The 20,121-nt window shown below is 34.7% G+C and overlaps 1 pseudogene; it reads right to left on the bottom strand.

Moving 5' to 3' along the window:
* Nucleotides 1-3,168: 3,168 nt before the first annotated feature.
* On the bottom strand, nt 3,169-5,395 carry LOC133180261 (uncharacterized; annotated as a pseudogene).
* Nucleotides 5,396-20,121: the final 14,726 nt, after the last annotated feature.

Below are 20,121 nucleotides of genomic sequence, written 5' to 3'. Positions count from 1 at the left end.
TTGTTTCCAGCCGTTGGGCGGTATCTGACTTTATACAGAGAAAGAAAACATAATCCGTGGGGAATGAAATGCATTAAAGGGCGAATTATCTTCTCGCTTCGCCGATGTGATGGATCCGCAATTTGTTGTTACGTAGTTGCATAAACCAGATGAAAACATTCAAATTTCTGCTGAAAGTTTACTTTCACTGAAAGAAGATGCCTAGAAAGGTTTTGATGAAGAACCATCTGTAGAACGACAACGTGTGGGATTTTTTGTCGATGGTCTCTACTTAAAGAAACTGAAATTCATGGACATGCGAATGAATCCTGCAAACTTATAAACGGTCTGTACGAGGTTGAGCAGAATTTGTACAAAAGTTTGGAACTTAGCCAGATAGACAATCCCACGTACCCATGGCAATCGATCACTACAAAACACGTCGCTCTGAAACCAAAACCACTAAACAGAATTTAAATCTGGTCCAATGATTGGACCAATTGAGCCCTGAAGAAGACCAAAAAGGGCAATTTCTCGTAAAGCTGATTCCTTAATGGTGTAACATTATGTAGAATATTTCGATGACCCGTGACCACTGGATTAAGGTGACCGCTATGACAAGTTTTTATGTTCTAATTCGACCAGTCTCAATCGAACATAAATTATTTATATCCTCATTCAAAAATCAAAACAAAACACCAATATTATGGGTAGCAGCTCCAAGACCTGCGCATTAAATTAGACGACACTGCTCAACATTAAATAAAGTGCTTTCATAACATTTACAAAAATTAATATTACAACAACAGGAAACTTAAGATTACTGGAGGTAGGGAAGGGGGGGGGGGGTAGTGACTGAAAAGCACGCAGTCTTGAGCTCGAATGACAAATCACAAAGAACGCTTTACCTTTATCATTACAAGACTGCTCCGTGATCGGGAGGTCGTGAGTTCGAATCTCGGCCGCGACAGACCTAAGTCGATAAAAAATAGGTAGCAACTGTTCCTTCGCCATGCGCTCGGCACTTTGAAGTGAAAGTTGCGGGTCCTTCGGATGAGACCTTAAAAACCGAGGCCCCCGTGTCACGGCAGGCGTTGGTACGATAAAGATCCCTCACTGCTCAATGGCCCTGAGTGCCGAGTAAAGGTCAAAATTTGAAGCCTTTCACCGGTATATGGTGACGTCTCTATATGAGTGAAAAATTCTCGAATGGGACGTAAAACAATATACAATCAATCAATCATTACAAGACTGGTCATACAGGTATTCCTACTCACTCAGGTAAAAATAGAAAAACGTGTTTGAAAAGAAATAGTACGATTTCTAATTTTAGATTTTTTCAACCTGTAATAAATATATGTATTGAGGTTGCGCTAAAATCGAGGATCAGATTTTACTTCAGTGAGCATTGTAGCCCAATGATTTTTATGATAAGATGTATATGATATACAGGTTAACATAATATGTACTTAATTTGAAGGAAATTGTGATTCTTAAGGTCTCACACAAGGAAATAATTTCACTATATGTTACTATGTAGCTTTAATTAAATTAATTTATTAATTAGACTCTCAGCAGATAATTCATGAAAGAGAAAATAAAGATTAATGCCGAGACAAAAATTTGAGATCAGAAAAAATACGCCTTAATTATGCGGCTTTTAAGAAAGAAAATTGAGTGTAAACATACCTACCCTGAAATACACGTGGGTTTCACATGTTGACAAACAGCCTACACACCATCCAGGAAGTTGCATCATGCGCATCTAAAAAAAAGAGTTCCCTGTAATTCAGTGGCACAATTCTGCTAAAAATATGATATTCCTAGTACACGAGTCCAAAATTAAAACTGTAGACCTAAAAAAAGTTGCCGAAAATGAAAAAAGAAAAAGAAATTGTCTCTATATATATAGAACTACAATTGACTAAGTTCATTTTGATTGGCTATTTCCTTGTGTAAGACCTTTAAGACAACTAAAAGTTAATGAAATTAAATGAAATTTGCATAAAATGTCTCTTAGTTATTTATCTTTCATATACCAGTGCATCAAAATTTATCTTTGTCTTTAAGGGATGAAAAATAGGAGATAACTCTTCCTTACAGATTATTGAATTTTAGGCTAAATTTCTATACAAATTCATCTACAGTATATTAATTTCAAAACTTAAAAAAATCTTATGAGTTAATTATTGAGAAAAAAATTTGGAATGAAATGCAAGCTGAAATGTTGGGGTTTTTGGCTATCTGCTTTAAAGTTTTTTCATCTCTAATTAATAAGCTCTAATTACCTAAGAAACAGGAAGTTTACTGATTTATAAGGAATTAATTAGCAAAAAATTGAAAATCTTAATTCTAAAACAAAGTCAGAGACTGGAAAAAATGGTGTCAAAAGAGACTTCAATAATGTACCTTGGAGCTTTGATAACAGTGATCACTGATTAATGGCTGGCGATTAAGATAAGGGGTTCTTTAGCAGTGGGGGGTGATGAGGCTTTTCCATCAGTCATCAAAGAATGGAGTTTCTCTTAGAAGACCAGGCAGCTCTAAAATAAATAAACAACACAAAAGTTTTCAATACTTAAAAATGTGCACCACATACAATAGCATATATTACTAGAAAAAGTCTACAAGTGTACAGTTAAATAATAATCATGCCAAAAAAGGGACCAAAATGGTTGCATCAACATCAATACAAAAAAGGAAGTATTCCTCACAACAAAGGCCAGAAGAATACAGGGACCACCAGCCCAGTCCAATTTCTAGTTCCCATAAGAAGACTAAGTAAAGAAGAGTTTCGGGACATTGTACAGCCACAGAAAAATGGAATGTTCGCAGTTACAGATGCCAAGAGCCGAAGCAGTGAGATGAAGATTTTGCGACCCGGGCCAAGTGAAGTCCAGCCTGTAGACTCCTACATGGAAGCTGTGTCAGATGACCCGAATTCAAAATTATACAAAGTACTTCACCAAGAAAAGACTGCTAAATTGTGGAACCATGCATTTAAAGAACACTCACATAAGTTTCCAGACTGTGACGGTTCACTGGACTGGAATCAGCATGGGGAGGAAAAACGAGGCCTGGCATGGATCCTTTCCATCCGATGTAAGAAGTGCCACTATACCAGTCACCGAGAAAAGCTTTACGAAGAGGTGAGGAGATCTGGAAGGGGCCGAAGAGCTGCACAGCTAAATGTGGCCATGGCTGTCGGTCATCTGGGTACTAGTCTTACAACAGAGGGTATGCGTGGTATGCTTCTTGGTGCAAATATTGAACCAGCATCAGCCGCCAACATGCAACAGACCTGCAACAAAGTGGGGAAAATTATCACCAAAGTAAATAAAAACAGCATGAAGAAAATAAGGCAGAACATTCAAGAACTTAATGAAAAATGTGGACTTCCTGATACCCCTATCAGAGCGGAAGGAGATGCTCGGTATAATAATGCCACCTTTAGTGCCATTGGAAAAACCCCATTCCAAGCTGCCACCCAAGTGACTTATACCGTAAGTGAAAATGTAACTCAGAGGAAAAATGTTGTGGCAGTGTTCTGTGGGAACAAATTATGCAAGAAAGGCACACACCTACGAAGCAAAGGAAAGGAAGTTACCTGCCCAGGACACGAAGACTGCACTGCAACCATTCCTCCGGAGACCACCATTGGAGATGAGAAGAGATGGGCTGCAAACTGTATCGGGGAGTTACAAAGTGATGACCGTCCACTCGTCATTTCCCATTTCACCAGTGATGGAGACAGTGCCGCTGCATCTGGCGCATCTGTAAAACTAGGACATGTGATTGAAAACCTTAAAGACTTTCGTCACTTCTTTGACTCTCAAAGAAAACAGACAGCGAAGGCTCCATTCAGCAGTCACATGTTTCCGTGAAGATCCAAAGCCATAAGAGAATCCATGCAGAGAAGATTTGCCTTAGACTTGAAGCTTCGATGCAGGACAGAGTACGAGAATTGCTACAAACACTACTCCGGAGACTTACCTTTGATGAAGCGGGCTATGTCTACCGCTGTTGGTTCCATCATAAGCTGCTACCAAGGACAGTGCGGAAAGTCCTGTCAACTTCATTCCTTTTCCTGTCGTGGACTGAAAAGCAATAAGTGGAAATCTTCAGTGTTGCCTAGTGACTTAGAATTAAACATGACAGAAGATGACAAATGTTTGTTAAAAGACTGTATAAATTTGACTTTAGGATCAAGTAATCTTGACAGAATTAAATTTCATACTTGTACACAAAAATCTGAATCTGTGAATAGGGCATATTTAAAATCAAATCCAAAATGTATTACAAGTAGTAGAAATTTTGAAAGTAGAATACATAAAGTTGTGCACTCACTGAATAGGGGTCAGGGAAACTCAACATTGGAACTTTGTGAATCTGTAGGGGCACCTGTTGTAAAAGGAAGTAGAGTTGTCCATCATCTAAAACAACAACAAAATAGGCAAAATTACTTTAAAATGAAACAAAAACTGTTAAAATATAAATCTCAAAGAAAATACTATAGATCTAAAAGATATCAGCTGTACGATAAAAAATCTAAAGACACTTACTGTAAATCACTAACAGATCCAAAATTAAAAAGGAAGTTGTAAGATTGTAAAAAGGGGGGGGGGGCACTGATGCTGTGTATTTAATTTAAATGTATAAAATTTGTATGTAATAAATATTTTGTGAATTGACTTACATGTAATAATTGTTGCTATGTATTATTATGCACAGAATCTATTCAACTGTGTAAATTGGGAAAATGTGGATATGTAAATCATGTATAATTGCATATGTAAAATGTGACATTTTCTTATACGAGGGAGTCTGTGCATGTAAATATGTTTTATTCTTAATTGTTCATCTAATTAAAATTATTTTAATTAATAATCTTGTTTTTCTTACCTGTCTGATGAACACAACAAAGGTTACAGAGGTGATTGGTAGAAATACGGGTATATGGGTGTTGAAACTCTCCGTTGATGACCAGACTGCATGCCGCATTGTACATCCGCCATTTTTGATCTTTAAAAGGGGAGACTACTCCTGAAATCAAAGAAATTGTAGTCAAAATGAGGGTTACCTGTTCCTCTTTAGGTCTCACACAAGGAAATAATTTCACTATATGTTACTATGTAGCTTTAATTAAATTAATTAATTAATTAGACTCTCAGCAGATAATTCATGAAAGAGAAAATAAAGATTAATGCTGAGACAAAAATTTGAGATCAGAAAAAATACGCCTTATGCGGCTTTTAAGAAAGAAAATTGAGTGTAAACATACCTACCCTGAAATACACGTGGGTTTCACATGTTGACAAACAGCCTACACACCATCCAGGAAGTTGCATCATGCGCATCTAAAAAAAGAGTTCCCTGTAATTCAGTGGCACAATTCTGCTAAAAATATGATATTCCTAGTACACGAGTCCAAAATTAAAACTGTAGACATAAAAAAAAAGTTGCCGAAAATGAAAAAAGAAAAAGAAATTGTCTCTATATATATAGAACTACAATTGACTAAGTTCATTTTTCATTGTTCATATTTCCTTGCGTAAGACCTTAAAAGTTGCACAATTCAAGTCTGTCTGTGATCACTAGTTAGCTGAATAATACAATTTAATTGGCTTCTTTTTTTTAATGCATTTCTGAATGAGAGACCAATGGAAGAAAGAATTTCATGGAAACTATGCTGCAAAGACCACATCATTCAAACTGATGGATGTAATTGTGGGGTGTATTGTTTGATGGTAAATTTGCTGCGTTGTGTTTATTGAACTTGGGAGGGCCTGCAGCTTAATATTTAATTATAAAACCATGCTGGTTCCTGTGTGGATTTTGCTACATAGTCTGTATTTTTATGCACACAATTCAATTCCTCTAAAAGACGCTGTTATGTCCAGACATTATTAAACTCAGAGAAACTGTGGCCGATCACAATGCAGGTTTCATAAGTTTTCAATTTTTTGTTTTAATTCTGCAGTTTTAAGGCCGATGTAAAGCGACATTAAATTCCTTTGTAAAAGTTCATGTGTACTTTTAGCGAGTAAAACTGTCAGCAATATAACTTGATCTAGTTCATTCAAGCATTGACTTTGTATTGATTTTATTGTAGCATGTAGTTGTGTATTTTAATTTGTATATTGTGGCTTTTTACCATCACACAAGAATAATAACAACATGTACTGTATATCGTCATCCCTTGTAAGCAGGGACACACTTGCGCCTATTAGGATGCGCGACTCCTATTTGTATTATCATAACAAAAACTGTATAACAATAGATATATAACAGAAATTATTGTTTTGAGGGGAGAGGTGGTACATGCAGTGATGTTTACTCGATCGCATAGGATAAAAATAGAAATGGATGCTGGGCACAAGTGGTTGAACTTCTCAACTATGAAATACGGTGAGGGTATTTGTTTGCGTGAGTGTGTTGTAACTTGATTATCGCAAGATCCTTTTTGGTCATGGTAAAGGGACAACCAATTGTACGTTCCATGCGAAAGGTCAGCCATGTGTTTAAATTATCCACAAAGAATAAAAACTGAAGACTTTACAAGAAGTCTAATATGAAGTGCAGTTAAAAAGAAAAAAAAATGAAAGGCACATTATTGTAAGTAAAAGTTCAAATCACAAATAGATGGTTATCGTTTCAAATTTTGATAAAATAACAAATATAGAAAAAGGGGCGTAGCTAAAACTCATACGGGTTGTATAAATGCTGGAATGCACCGATCTAATTTACCAAAGAATGTACAAGTTCTCCGATGTTCACATAAACGAGGGACATTGTCGTATCCTATAAGGAGATGGGAGACAGAACTTTCGTGAGGGGCGGACTATATCAGTGTGTTAATGAAGTGACACTTTAACTAAGTAATTGCTATGACCAAATATGTGATTCCCCTCTTACAAAAAGATGTGTACGCTGAGTATCAATAGCTTTCACCACCTTAGCTCCGAGACCGGCAGTCGTTGAACTTTTTTATGTACCATTGTTTTGCCTTCGCTGTGATTTTATAATAAAACTATAAACTTACAAGTCTTCTTAATCCAAACACATTGAGTAATTGTGTTATAAAACGGATTAATTGGTGCCGTGGACCAGGACACAGAAGGGGAAGTCTCTCAACGCTGGAATGGGAAAGACACTCAAGACTACTGTATGTAACTGTTTTATTATACCTTGATTTTTTTAAGTATGGACAACCAAGACATTGGGAATGGTTTTGACTTGGGAGGTGCCTTTATGACCTTGTCGACTGTATTAGAAACTAAATTTGATGGTCTTGATTCTACAGTGAAAGGTTTATCAAATGCAATTGGTACTAATGGGATTTCAAATGTAATAACACCATATGAGGGGGATCCTAGAAAATTCAAAGATTGGATAAAATCAATTGAAAAATATTCTTTCATGAACAAACTAACAGATGAAAAAATCAAAATTGTGGCTTATGGTTCTAGCCGTGGGGCAGTTGCAGACTTTATTCAACGAAGTCTCACCGTTCACGGTATCTCAGTCGGTAGAGCGCTCGTTTCGTGATCGGGAGGTCGTGAGTTCGAATCTCGGCCGCGACAGACCTAAGTCGATAAAAAATGGGTAGCAACTGTTCCTTCGCCATGCGCTCGGCACTTTGAAGTGAAAGTTGCGGGTCCTTCGGATGAGACCTTAAAAACCGAGGCCCCGTGTCACGGCAGGCGTTGGCACGATAAAGATCCCTCACTGCTCAATGGCCCTGAGTGCCGAGTAAAGGTCAAAATTTGAAGCCCTTCACCGGTATGCGGTGACGTCTCTATATGAATGAAAAATTCTCGAATGGGACGTTAAACAACATAGAATCAATCAATCAATCAACGAAGTCTCACGAATAACCCAGGGGGGACCTGGAATGATTTGAAAAATGAGTTATCCACAAGATTTGCTGAACTAACAGATCCTCAACATGCATTCAAGTTATTAAGAAAAGTTCATCAAAAACCCGAAGAAAATGTTCAGATTTACGCTGAACGATTATTGTCATTGGCTGAAGAAGCATATAAAGGTCTCGAAGGAGGACCTTCAGTTGAACGTCAATTGATTGGAATATTTGTTGATGGCTTATTACAAGACAAATTGAAATTCAAGGTTATGCGTGAAAACCCTGCAACTCTGCAAGCAGCTATAAACTGCGCAATGGCTGAACAAAACCTGTATAAGCGATTCTAACTTAGGTCGGGTAAGCAAACCTATATACAAATGGAAGTTTACTATTATAGATTTAAACGCCCTTCAAAAACAATACCGAAGAGAAAAAGTATTTATTCTGTAAATCGAGCAACAAACTATCAGAGTGTTGAATGTTGGAATTGTGGAAAGAAAGGACACATTAAACAAAATTGTAAAAAAAAAAAAAAAAGCAAACTAAAGATCAGTTAAACGAGTAAACTCCTTTCAAAATAGGGCCATTGTAAGGAGTAAACATTTGCATCAATCAAACAATAAAAACATTCCAAATTTCAAAATTAATATTGCAGGAAATCCTAATTCTTGTATTATTAAGATTAACGGTTAAACATTTCGCCCACTGTTCGATTCTGGTGCAGTCTCATTGATTCATTCAAATTTTTTTAGGTCCTTTCATAACATTCCACATTTATCAAAAGAAAGAGTTAATTTACAATCTGTAAATGGTGATGCATTGAAAATCAATTGAAAAGCAAATGTCAGTTTTCAAGTTGGTGGCATGACTTTGAATCATCCATTTTTTGTCATTGAAGAAATGAATAGAAATGTCACTTTGGGGCGCGATTGGTTGATCAAGAATGGTGTGCGCTTATACTATGATTTAGGGTCTTTTAGAATCCGGAAAACATACATTCCATTTCAAGAAGATATTCATATCTCTGCAATTGTGAGAGCAACTAGAAAATCTGTAATCAAACCTCAAACTGCATACATTTGTTATGGAAAAATGAGAAGTTTTATTACAAATGATGGCTTAGTTGAAATCTCATTTCTTGATAATGGTTTTGTGGGAGGCGAACCAAGGCTACTGATGGGCAATTCTTTAACAAAAGTTTAAAAATAACAACAGATTGTCAATTTTAATTGTAAATAACACGAATAAAACAATTAAAATTAAACGAGGCTGTCCGATTGGTGGAGCAGATAATGTAAATAAATCAACCATCGCTTCCACTAATAAAATCGGGAAAACATGCAAAACCTCGAATCAAATTAACTTAGATCAAATTGATGTACCAGAAGAGAATAAAAAGAGAATTTCAGAATTGTGCATTGCTAATAAAGATCTTTTTGCTGAGAGTGAAACTGAATTGGATCAAACAAGCACAGTAAAAATGAAAATCGACACGGGAGATCATAAACCAATTAAACTGCGACCATACAGAGTTCCATTAAATAAACGCAAAATTGGCGAAAAAAGCAGTAGATGAAATGTTAAGTGCCGATGTCATTCGAAGGTCAAAATCTCCGTGGAGTTTTACGATTGTTGTTGTAGACAAAAAGGACGGGTCGAAAAGATTTTGTGTTGATTTCAGACAACTGAATAAAATAACTAAATTGAATTCATATCCTTGCCTTTGATCTATGATATCTTAGCTACTTTGGGAAATGCTAAGTATGTTTCAAGTTTAGACCTTAAATCCGGTTATTGGCAAGTTGCAATGGATGAAGCCGACAAAGAAAAAACAGCATTTACTTGTCACAGAGGTTTATTTGAATTTAAAGTGATGCCATTTGGGTTATGTAATGCTCCACAGATCTTTTCACAATTAATGAGTGAGGTTCTTCAAGGTATGAACACTATGCTACCGCTTATCTTGATGATGTTTTGATCTATTCTGCAACATTAGAATATCACATAAAACATATCCAGAATGTGTTCAATAGGCTTAGGCAACATGGGCTGAAATTAAAGTTGAAAAAATGCAGTTTTCTAAAAGATGAAACAAAATATTTAGGTTATGTTATTAATAAAAACGGAATTAAACCAGATGAAAAAAAAGTTAAAGCTATTCGGCATGTACCAGTTCCAAACTGTCTTAAAGATGTGAGAATTTTTCTAGGGATGTGTAGCTATTACAGACGCTTCATACCAATTTTTTCAGAAATAGCCTAACCACTTATTGACTTAACGAAAAAGTATGCAAAATTAAAATGGAATGAAATGTCTCAAAGAGCGTTTGATTACTTGAAAGAGAGTTTAACCGTGATTCCGTTGCTGGCTTATCCAGATATGAACACAGAATACATTTTGTATACGGATGCTTCTGACAAGGCGATAGGGGCGTGCTTGGTTCAAGAAACATATGATCGAGATGAAGTTATCCATGGGGTTAAAAATGAAAAGCCAATTGGTGGAAATAATCTAAAACCACTAATGGAAAATCACTCGTATTACAAACCCAAACAGTCTTTCTATCTCCATTCAATATAATCGAATCAAAATCTGCTATAAAGAACCCCCACCCGTTTGCCTTCCATTCTGTCTTGCTCTCTCCGCAAGTTTGGATGAAGGTAAGTTACGCATGCGTATCAAATTACAGGACGAACCAGAAGCCTGGCTGCTGCATTGTGATGGCGAGGCGCGTGAGGGATTCATACATTTAGGTAGTTCAGTTATATACGAAAATTTTTTTTTACTAATAATAGGCTATTTGTTCATTTCAAATCAAAATAAATAGTTCACTTTTTTTAAAAGACGCCTATATATTGATACTTTTTATATCTCAATAGTAATCCGGAAATTTGCAGTCTATATGAACAAGTTTGGAGATTATGAGCGTGCATTGATTAGGGAGTGCGCGCTTGTATTATTCCTTTACTTAATTAGAAAAATATATATATATTTTTTTATAATTTGACTTTTTTTTACAATAGCAATAACACCTCTTGATTAGTCATTAAATTTACTCCATTAGAATCATTTATAGAACAAGGTAATATGTGAATCGGAGTGCATTACAAGGTTAACTCGTGCAAAGAAAACCACCTGGCATTGGAGGTTGTGATGGGTTATATGTTTATAATAAATAATTATATTTATAACTTAAATAGATTTATAAGAAGGGACCCATTTAAGAAATGTAATCAGTAACAGGGACCTACGTACTAGTATATAGGTCCCTGTCAATAATAAACAAAATTTGTCATTTTAAAATGAAGGGGATAATGACATGATTACTTATAAATGTAGCCAGGACAAAGAAAAAAATAAAAAAAATAATCTATATATATTTTATCAGAGGAGATTATTTGAAAATCAAATCACCAATTGTTTTAATGATTTATGCAAAAACAAATTTTTTAGCACAAGTGAAAAATCCGAATCTCAAAATAAGTTTCTGTCAATTAGAGACTGTTTTGAATACATAAAGTCAATTTCTTACAACTACATAAAAATTATGTAAACATTATTTTATGATGTTCAATGGGCCTTTGCCAGTTATTGAAATTGTGTTAGTGCCATTAAATATTTGTATTAATATGAATATCAATGTACCATGGCCGAGGCTATCCGCACGACGGTCGTGCTAATTACCGGTGTTATCCGCACGACGGTCGTGCCGATTACTGTTGTTATCCGCACGACGGTCGTGCCGATTACGGAGGCTATTCGCACGACAAACTTTGAAACAATTTTTTTTTGTTTATAACTTTATACTATTTATATTTGCATATACTTTATTTATAATTTTTTTTTTGTTTATAACTGTGACGTTTTTTTTGTGTGTTTTTTTTTTGGGGGGGGGGGGGGTATAATTTATCTGAATTTTTGATTGACTTTGCACTCTTAAAGATTTTTAAATTTGTACGCTGTGATAAATCTTCACATATAGCGTTATTAATTAATCCCCTTGATAAAAAAAAAATACGTCTACAGTATACTGGAAGGCTGAAGGTTGTATATGGAAGGAGAGAGGGAGAGAGAGAGATTATAAAATGAAAAATTATGGAAAGAGAATATAAACACCATAAAAAAAAGAAAATTATTGAAAATAGATAGCTATATTTTTTTTAAATTTCCAATCAACGTCTGAAGTACGTTACATGTACTCAAGAGATGATATAAAGGACGAATAAAAAAATTAACTCTTATTATACTGTGTCACGACGATTCACGAAGAAAATTCACTGTAAGCAAATTTTACTTAACCGAATGTTATAATTAGTTCTACAGTGCATCTCTTTTACTTTGTATTAAATTTTTGGTGAAAAGTGTATATAATGTACTATAGAGTTATCTCTCTTGTGTCGTGCGGATAAGAACTGTAATTAGCACGACCGTCGTGCGAATAACGAAAATAATCGGCACGACCGTCGTGCCGATAGACACTTCCGTATATAAAATTTAACTTATCTCAGATAACGCAGGTTGATGGATTGGACATCCATTGGCATGTCATTAATTAGGGAAGTAAGAAAATATACATATTTTTTAATGATAAGGTTTGGTGACAAGGGTCGTAAAAGGATACCGAACTTTTTATAACCTGACGGATGTTTTTGTTCTAAAGGTACCAAAGGGAAAATTAATTCATATGTTTGTATGATGTTTTTTGATGTCATATATATTAATAACTAAAATTTAAAATTATATATTTAATTTTAGATTTACTTTAACATGTTAATTTACTTTCCGATCAAAATTTTATTAAAACTTTAAATCCGGAAAGAATAAGTCTCTTCATAGAACTTTGTATTTAGTATAAACAATGCAACAATAAGTTGTACATACATGTAGTTGATCCCGTAAAGGTGTCATAACAGTATTACACCTTATTTTTAAAATCTTCTCTGCTCCTGGGTAATAAATGAACTTAGTACGTAGTTCAGTGAACCTTTTCACAAAATATCTTACGACTAAGACAAAATAATTCCAATTCTCCAAAAAGTGTCTGAGCTATAGTTAGATGACCAAAAATATTACATTTCTATTACTTTAGATTATATTGTAAATAATCCTTTAGAAAAAATTAATATCACATCAAACGGAGAAACTACAGAGTTGTAAAAGTTTTATCTTAGTCGTAAGATTTTTTGTGAAAAGGACTGCTGATGAGCAAGAGTGCCTCTTTCGAATTTCATGGCCCCAGGGTCAGGGGTTCTGGTGTTAGGGCGGGGCTCTATTGATAATATAGTGAAAATACATTAATTCTTTGAAAATGTTCTCTGCTCCTGAGTATTAAGTAAACAAACTATGAACATAGTATGGCTGCGTTTTCAGAAATTGTGAAATTCATGGTCCCTGGGTCAGGGGTTCTGGTGTTAGGGCGGGTCTCTATTGATTATATAGTAAAATCGCATTTATTCTTTGAAAATCTTCTTTTCTGCTCCTGGGTATTATATACACTTATCCACTGGCCGTGAGTGGAATAGCTCTTTTATCAAACCCGCGACAGGAACTAAGTCCTCGGGGGAATACGCAGTACAGTTAAGGTGCGCAATGGAAATATCGGCCATTTTTTATGAAACAAAATATATTCTTTTTCAGGATGGCGATTCTGTTTAGTTCTTTACTAAATATGTAATTATGGTTATTAACTACATATTGAGGACGATTAGATTTTTTATTTAGACTTGCATGAAAATTTTCCGAGGGGTGGGTAGCACAAACTATACCCCGGGGTATAGCTTTGATATGCGTAGAAATCTTCACACTATAAAAGATATTTTACCTTCTTAACTTTATATAGGAAACATTTTACCAGAGGTATAATAAAAGAAACCGAGTGCATACTGGTTGCTTCTTCCAAAATTGTGAAATTCATGGCCCCTGGGTCAGGGGTTCTGGTGTTAGGGAGGGACTCTAATGATTATATAGTGAAAATTTATTAATTCATTGAAAATCTTCTCTGTCTCCTGTTACCTGGTATTCAATAAACTAACTATGAACATAGTTATGGTAATAGTGATAAATGAGGGACAGATAGATACTAGACCAATTATTTTGTTGATGTTAATCATACTATTTTTCTTGCAAAGTTTCTAAAACCCCATCTTATTTTTTTTAATCAATATCTTCCCACGAGCATCTCTTTATTACTTAGTAGAGTAACAACCATACATTTACAAATTTATCAACCACTAGACATATATTAACTCTAATTAACTTCAGTAATACAATTTTTAAAAAGTTATTTAACTGTCCATAAAATGTTACTTAGCAGTCCATAATACCACAAATTTTAATTATTCAAAGAAAATGTTAATCCAAAACGAATAATTCAAATAGTCCACATCGAAACAATAAAGTTATTAGCAAATTTACAATGTTTCAGCTGACACAAAGCAATTTTTCAGATTTTTCCAGGTGTTCTGGAACTTCATTTAAATATATTCATGGAAACTTGAGAAAAATCAATTTCTTCTGGTATTAGTCCTTCACTGTAACTGATTTCAGTCTCTCTCTCCACAGATTAATGCCCATCCTTCTAAGTATGTTGATAACGCTTTTAATTCAATTTTATGCACATTAATTCCACTTTGCAAGGGTACACTTGTCCATTGTTTTCTTTTCTAGCTCAATTCCTTTTGACTTCCAGGGTTTACATAATCTGAATTATATTCATACCCCCATGATCGGTTGTTTTTTTCATGGTCCATAGACTCTTCTCTGCTGAAATTTTAGGGTTTCCTTAGTTTCTTCTAATGATGTTAAAGACAAGTTGCTAACAGGAGAATAACAATTATTGAAAAATCTCCAAGATTTTCTTCATCATCCTCCAAAATATCAGGGTACAAATCGTTAGGAAATGTAACAAACACTGCTTCGTGTTCATCAAAATAGTTCTTCTTCATATGTTGTATTAAAGCACATTTCCTTCCAAAGTTTACCACATGTCGTCAATGGTCACTGATTTCTTTCGTTTAGATTCACTTTTTGGTATTGAAATAACTTTTGACATGGTTTTGACTCAGAGTTTATCTCTTCAACCTGAATGTTTGTGGAAATAATTTGATTTGATGTTAGTATTCCCAGTTTTAAATCTGGTACAGCAGTTTTCCTCCCAGCCGATGTCTTGGGAAAGGAATAGTTTCCAGATTGATTAGAGGATCTAAGATTATTTCATATACTTAAAATGTAGTAGTGTATCAGCCCTGATACAGGCATACAGGACTAGGTGAGAGAGCATCTTGGAACAAGGGCTGTCTCGCCCTTTTGGCCGAGACATTTCCGTCTCGGCTCGTTGACGAGGAGCTGTCTCGTCCTAAAATTTAAAATCGTTATATCTGCTTAAATATTCTCTTTTAGCAAAAAAATTACGTGAAAAAGTATAATGACCAAATTACACTTTTTAAAAATTAAATTTTACTTTAATTTGAGAGAACGTTATTTTTAAAACAGCGCCAAATCATGATGTGTATCTGAGCAAAGGGAGGTATCCCCCAGTAACAACTATTAATTTAGAACATTTGCACGTTATCAACTTAAATTGATCAAGGTTAACTAAAGAGAAATAACGTTAGCTAGCGTCATGGGGGATGCAGAGGCATTGGATTTAATTTCTCGAAGAATCCTGGCATTAGCGGTGATCACAATGTGGAAAATTTGAACTCGAAACTTGTTTCAAAAGTTTCTGAGCATGAAACCACAGAATTTGTGAAAAGTAAATGAAACAAAAACACATCAAGAAAACGGATGAACACATAAAGATAGTGTTTTGGAGGAGCCCAAGTATATTAACGAAATTTCACCAAAGGAATTAAACGTGTATTTGGTTAGGTTCTTTTTATCTGTGCGAACCGGACGGCGGCGAATACGAACCCGACACATTACGAGGATACTTGGCCAGATATTTAAGGATCAATAGATATGGACACACCCTAACAAAAAATACTATAGTAAACTACAGTTAACTATAGTTTACTATACTTAACTATTGTACCAAGGTAAAAACTTTGGAACTTTGATTTACTATAGTAAAAACTTTGGAACTTTGATTTACTATAGTGAAAACTTTGGAACTTTGATTTTACTATTGTAAAAACTTTGGAACTTTGATTTACTATAGTGAAAACTTTGGAACTTTGATTTACTATAGTTAAAACTTTAGAACTTTGATTTACTATAGTAAAAACTTTGAAACTTTGATTAAGTACGATAAATCCCGTGGAATTATGTCTTTGATTCCCATTCTTATATCTTATGATATTTCAAGTTTAAGATTCATAAAAGCTTTGGAGAACATTTTGAAAACTCGATCCCTCCCCTAAAAGAATAATGTACAAGATATGAATTTTAATGTAAAAGTTGTTGCTTGCGCCGATAAGTAAGCAATATTTATTTCAATGTATTTAATTTTAATGTTATGCAGATAAAACGTAAGTCTGATTTATGGAGAAAAAATATTATATTATAAAAAAATTGTGTCATTTAGAAATAAAATATCTGCTTCATCAACTTCAGTCAACATGTATTTTTTTTTTAATTTATAAATGTAAATATTGCATTTGAATTCACAACTTTGTATATTTAAGTGAAGATGTACAACAAAAACCAGCACCAACCAACCCCATAAATACCCCCTCCCCCAAAACGGCTAATAATAAAAACAAGAGGCCCAAGGGCCTTAACGGTCACCTGAGTACAATACAACATTTTAGAGGATCCATAGAGTATTAAAATGAAAGGTGAAGCTTTGTTGCCCAAAACCAAGAAAAATAGGGTGATCAGGATCATCAAAATAATTAGTCTAGTATTCATTAACAGTTCATAGATTAGGTTCTAATCTGTTCCCCATTTATCACTATTACCCCAAGTATATTAACAAACTATCAGTGCTTCTATACTATTTTAATTCCTTGTTGTAATCTGTTACATTGGCCTCTCTTGGTCTTTGATGAACATTTAATAAGACAAGTTATTTTTGTCTCATTTTTATTTATCTATTACTTACAAGTCCACCTGATCATTAACGAGGTTCGCTCCTGAGCTTTTGAGCAGATTTTTATTTTAACCTATATTTAAAAAAATCTGCGTAATGTTTTAATTCTTACAATAAATTTGGATTCTACAATGCCAAATAAACTATATTTAGTTAAAACTCCATGATTAAATTCCATACCAAAAGCATTAAGTGAGGAACTATATTTTGTGGCGGAAGGTTTTTTAGAAGAAAATGATAATTTTTTCTCTTTCGAAGTACTTAAAGTATGTTAAGTTTGGATTCCTATTTTTACATGCAGTCTGCACACAGAATTATTTTGTGCTGTGAACTGTTTCATACTGGTCCTAAATTATATATTTAATAAACTGTCATGAATTCAATCATCATATTTGATAAATAAATCAAATATATTGTGAAAATCAAGAAAAAAAAATAGCCCTAATTTAAGCTCAAAATTAGCACTATTTTAGTAATATCTAAAAATTAACATCACAGACCCCCCACTTTTAACTTTCTTTTCTGAATATACAAGATACTTTTGACCATTCTTCTTAAATTCAGTAAAATGTCATTACTTTTAAATGAGCTTTTTGCTTGTTAAATTTGTAATGCTAGCAAAATGAAATTTTTTTAGTGCAAAAAGGTCAAATAATTGAACGTGCGGAGTAATTAAACATTTTTTTTCGTTGTCAAAAATTTGAATGGGTCTATTCAAGATGACATAAAACTGTGTTTGTTCCCATAACTTATTTGAATAAAAAATATCGGAGGAAAAACTTTAAAAAATTGATTTATGTTAAGACATATTTACAGTGCAAAAAGGTCAAACTAAATGCCCTGTTGCGCCAAAAGAAGCGCATTGACCCCCAATTTTTGTTTTGATTTTTAATTAAGCTATGTGTATAAATTCTAAAAATATACTTGATAAAAAATTCTCATTACTTTTGATGTCAGGATCCAACCTCCTTAAAACTATGAAAATACTTTTTGTATTATACAATAAAAATTCTTGCATAATTCTCTTATTCTATTAACCTTTCAAGTACATTATTTACAGTGATTAATTATCAAAAGTAAACGGCAAAGGGGAATAACTCCTCTCAGTAGAATGCAAATTGAGCCCTGGCTAGGACCAGAACACTTGACCAAATGGTCCAGATGTTCAAAAATCTGGTAAAAATACCCTTCCTTATTACAACTTTTACTCTTTTTGCCTCTGATATGCCCAAGTGCAGAGAAGATTTTTAAAGAAATAATGCATTTTCCCTACAGATTCACTATATTATCAATAGAGCCCCCCCCCCCCCTTAAAACACCGAGAAACACCAGAGCCTCTCACCCTGGGACCAGAAGTTTGCTCTTCATAAGTAATCACTTTCTTTACATGTATCTGCTTAACATTAAGGAGCAGACCGGATTATTTAATAGAATTAATGCATTTTCACTATATTATCAAGAGCCCCACCCTTACACCAGCACATCTGACCCAGGGGTCATGCAATTCACTACTCTTGAAGATGCACTCTTGCTCATCATAACTATATACTTAGCTTCTCTGCTTTTTAACCAGAAGCAGAAAAGAATATTTTCAAAGAAATTTTGCTTTTTCTCTATATAATCAATAGAGCCCCCCCCCCCCCTTTTCACCAGAACCCTTGACCCTGGGGTCATGAAATTCATAATTTTTGAAGAGGCATCCTTGCGTATCATAACAATGTACTTAGTTTGTTTAAATAGTACCCAGACGCAGAGATTTTCAAAGAAATAATTCACCTTCACTATAGGAGCTATATAGCCCCAACCTAGCACCAGAACCCCTGTCCCTGGGGCCATAAAATTCACAATTTTGGAAGAGGCGTCCTTGCTTATCATAACAATGTACTTTGTTTGTTTAAATAATACCCAGAAGCAGAGAAGAAGATTTTTAAAGCATTAATGCATTTTCACTATATAATAAATAGAGCCCCGTCCTAACATCAGAACCCCTGACCCAGGGGCCATGAAATTCACAATTTTGGTAGAGTCACTCTTGCTTATCATAACTATGTATTTCATTTGTTTAAATAATACCCAGGAGTAGAGAAGAAGATTTTCAAAGAAATAATGCACTTTCACTATATGATCTATATATAGCCCCCCCCCCCCCCCCTAGCACCAGAACCCCTGACCCTGGGGCTATGAATTTCACAATTTTGGTAGAGTCATCCTTGCTTATCATAACTATGTTTTCAATTTGTTTCAATAATACCCAGGAGTAGAGAAGAAGATTTTCAAAGAAATAATGCACTTTCACTATATGATCTATATAGCCCCCCCCTCCCCCCCCCCCAGCACCAGAACCCCTGACCCTGGGGCTATGAATTTCACAATTTTGATAGAGTCACTCTTGCTTATCATAACTATATATTTAATTTGTTTTAATAATACCCAGGAGTAGAGAAGAAGATTTTCAAAGAAATAATGCACTTTCACTATATGATCTATATACCCCCCCCCCCCAGAACCCCTGACCCTGGGGCCATGAATTTCACAATTTTGGTAGAGTCACCCTTGCTGATCATAACTATGCAACTTATTTGTTTAAATAATACCCGGGAGTAGAGAAGAAGATTTTGAAAGAAATAATGCACTTTCACTATATGATCTATATACCCCCCCCCCCCAGCACCAGAACCCCTGACCCTGGGGCTGTGAATTTCACAATTTTGGTAGAGTCACTCTTGTTTATCATAACTATGTATCTAATTTGTTTAAATAATACTCAGGAGTAGAGAAGATTTTGAAAGAAATAATGCACTTTCACTATATGATCTATATAGCCCCACCCTAGCACCAGAACCCCTGACCCTGGGGCCATGAATTTCACAATTTTGGTAGAGTCATCCTTGCTTATCATAACTATGTATTCAATTTGTTTCAATAATACCCAGGAGTAGAGAAGATTTTCAAAGAAATAATGCACTTTCACTATATGATCTATATAGCCCCCCTCCCCCAGCACCAGAACCCCTGACCCTGGGGCTATGAATTTCACAATTTTGATAGAGTCACTCTTGCTTATCATAACTATGTATTTAATTTGTTTTAATAATAATCGGGAGTAGAGAAGAAGATTTTCAAAGAAATAATGCACTTTCACTATATGATCTATATAGCCCCGCCCTAGCACCAGAACCCCTGACCCTGGGGCCATGAATTTCACAATTTTGGTAGAGGGCTCAATGCTTATTACAATCATGTCAAC

The sequence above is a fragment of the Saccostrea echinata genome, unplaced genomic scaffold (assembly GCF_033153115.1).
Source record: "Saccostrea echinata isolate AGI-Se365-2 ecotype Australia unplaced genomic scaffold, CSIRO_AGI_Sech_v1 ptg000006l, whole genome shotgun sequence".
Taxonomy (NCBI): Eukaryota; Metazoa; Mollusca; class Bivalvia; order Ostreida; family Ostreidae; genus Saccostrea; species Saccostrea echinata.
This window is presented reverse-complemented; position numbering and strand designations above follow the sequence as displayed.